Here is a 3,144-nt window from a genome sequence, read left to right as displayed (position 1 = left end):
CCTGACAGCCAAGTCCCCCCCATAGGCTCCCGTCACCACAGACAAGGCAGAGGAGATAATGAAGCAGCAGGAGCCCCTCTGGGGACCACCCTGCAATACGGATGGAAAGCTCTGCATCCAGCTGGACTCGCAGACCTGAGGGCTCCTCTGGCCCTGCCAGGCCCTTCCGAGGGGCTGATCCTGCAATGCTGGGTTATAAAACATGTCAGGTGCAGGAAATACAGCACCAGGTTCACCCTGCCATGTGCACTGCTGTTGTGCCTTCCTGTCTTTCCCTCGAGTTTCATAAGCAGCCACCTTCCCCCTGGTCCACCTGCATGGTGAGAGCTCATGCCCCCTTTGTAGGGTAGATGTGATGCCTTGTGTGCATGGCATTGCAGCCCTGGGCTAGCCCGCATGGGTTCTGGCAGTGCTGGGAGCTCCTGGGGACTGAGCCAGCCCTGGAGGAGCCTGTCTCTACACAATGATCCCTGCCTGTGTGTGTCACATGTGTCTCTCCAACAAGGGGAACTGCTTTGCCAGGGACCACGTGTGTACTCCCGGACTATGGGGTAACACGATGCCAAGTCATGAGCTGCCATGCCAAGGCACCAAAATCACCAGCCCCTGAGACCCCCCCAGGCATGACCATCTCACCAGAAATGCCGTTGACACACAGTGCCCTGTGTAACCCACCACCAGCAGGGATCATTTCTGCCCCCTCCTGCCGTCCTGGCCCAGTTGTGGTATGTGTCCTCATAAGGGACCTGCTGGGCTAGGGGACACCAGAGTCCTGCAGGGCAGGAGGAGCAGCCAGGACCAGCCTGGGGTCCCTGAGCTAAGTGTGGCCCAGCCAGTGGCTTGGGTGTGGAGGGGAGGCCCTGGTGTCTCCCTGCCTGGCCATGGCCTGAGCTGTGCCCACAGGTGAGCTCCAGATGTTCCTCCGGGACCCTGAGTCCCCCCAGTCCCTCCTCCTCACATGCCTTTTAAGTCCCCTGTTCCACCACAGCCTTGTGCTCATCACCAGGCTGACAGCCCCATAATCCTCATGAGGGAGGTCTGAGGGGGCAGGTTTAGGGTACAGGTATTTGGGAACTTGGGGTTTGTGGAATGGGGGGGGTCTGAGGAGATGGACCCCATACCCCAAACCCCATTTGTGCCCTCACACCCCTGTACCTCTTAGCAGGAATCTCTTTCCTGCCTGCCCCCCAGTGTAACAAGAAGCGCCCCCGCTTCCATCATATATTCCCCTCTGAACACAGATAGCAAAGGCCTCTTGCCTGCATTGCTTTCCCCTCTTTGGATGTCTTCTCTTCTACCTTTTCTTCCTTCCCTTGCTCACTATAAGATATCAAATTATTTGGGTAATTTTTTGGTATGAGGAATTGTGTTTTAGGAAATGACAGAGGTGCTCTTATAGGTATAATCTGGTATTTTACATTTTGCATGTGTGCATTTTGTATTGTCCCTTATTCTATGTATTTGTGCGCCATGCCATTTCCACCTCTTGTACCTTATACTCTTCACCCTGTAACTGAATGCACTCTGCCTTCACAAGCAAGTGATACCCTGTACCAAGGCTGGCAAGGGCAGGGATCCAGCCGCCGCCTCCCTGTGCCGGCAGGCCCTGCGTGGGCGAGCGGAGCAGTGAGTGGATGTGTCAGGAGTGCAGGGGGCAGCCGTCCTGGTCTGAGACAAGAAGACACAAAACCCAAGAACCCTTGGATCCGAAATGATACCTTGTATTAGACCAACTGGGAAATGGCAATTGTGTGTGTCTACTTGAACGTGCAACATGGTATGGAGCTACAGTGCCGCGGTAACAGTAACCGGTGACGCCTGGAAACCGCGGAGCAAGAACAGGAAGAACTCAAGGGGAGCCCAGGTAGCAGCCGGCAGCAACCTGAGCCTTCACTCTTAAAGGGACAGGAGCCCCGGGTTGAATTAATCAGAGCCAAGATCAGCTCTGGGGGTGTGAATATCGCCAGATCAACCGCTTCCCGCAGCCCTATTCAGGACAACAGTAAATTAATCAAAACTCCTCAACGGACTCCCCAAACTGCACAGACCTGCAGACATGACCCTGGGGCTGACAGCTGCCATCCAGTAGCCACCATGGGGGGCGTCCCATAAGGGGCAATGACCGCTGGACTGAGCAAGCCCCAAAACTGGGGAGTCACCAAAGTCTGCAAACTGATGAAAGGCAGTGAAGAGTGACCCTCAGGGGCGCCCTCTTGATCTCCAACTCAACCAGCACCCGACCAGTGCAGCCAGAAGGACCAGCCGGCGACCCCCTCCTGGAAGATAAACCACGTTGGAAGAAGCCTCAACTGGCCATCGATGGCAGAATCCAATGCTTTTGGGATAGGTATACCGGTGCTTCACAAATATCCATAGCTAGCTTGTGTAAGTGCATGTGTGCACGTGCATGCATGAGTGTGTGCTTGAAGGGATCAGCCCCAAGATTTATGATTTGATTTCATTGCAATATTTTGATCCATCTAATCAACTAGAATTTTAAGGATCTCGAGTTGGTCATTTGTAGCAAAGACCCTCAGCTCACTGCCCCTCACAGCAGGGTTTGGGGCAGAGGGGGGATGAGGGATGTCTGTGTTCACCCCCTGTACCCCAAAGCCCACCTCTCCTCTGACCTGTGTACCCCAAACCCCATTTGTCCCTGAGACCTGCCCCCCTGCATAACTTAAACTCACCGCCTCCCACAAATTGTGGGGTCTGAGGTACAGGGGTTTGACTCCTCAGGTCCCCCATACCCAAAACCCCACAATTCTCCTCAGATCCCTACCCACAAACCTACTGTCTTCAGACCCTCACTATCCCAACCTCAATCTCTCTCCTCAGAGCCATGTACCCCGAAGCCCACTTGTCCCCCCAAGTGGGTAGCCCAAGAGGTAGCACAAAAGAGCGCTGGGGTCAGATGACCCCAGCCAGGTGCTTGTCCAGTCTCCTTCTAAAGACCCCTGAGACAGGGAGAGCACCACCTCTCTTGGACGCCCATTCCCAAGTTTGGCAACACTCACCATAAAGAATTTTTTCCTAATATCTAATCTAAATCTGCTGTCTGTCAGTTTATGGCCAGTGTTCCTAGTAATGCCAAGGGGTGCCCTGGTAAACAGTGTGTCCCCTATTCTTTGATGCCTGGCCCCC

Source organism: Alligator sinensis, unplaced genomic scaffold (assembly GCF_000455745.1).
Source record: "Alligator sinensis unplaced genomic scaffold, ASM45574v1 scaffold1839_1, whole genome shotgun sequence".
In the NCBI taxonomy this organism is placed as follows: domain Eukaryota; kingdom Metazoa; phylum Chordata; order Crocodylia; family Alligatoridae; genus Alligator; species Alligator sinensis.
This window is presented reverse-complemented; position numbering follows the sequence as displayed.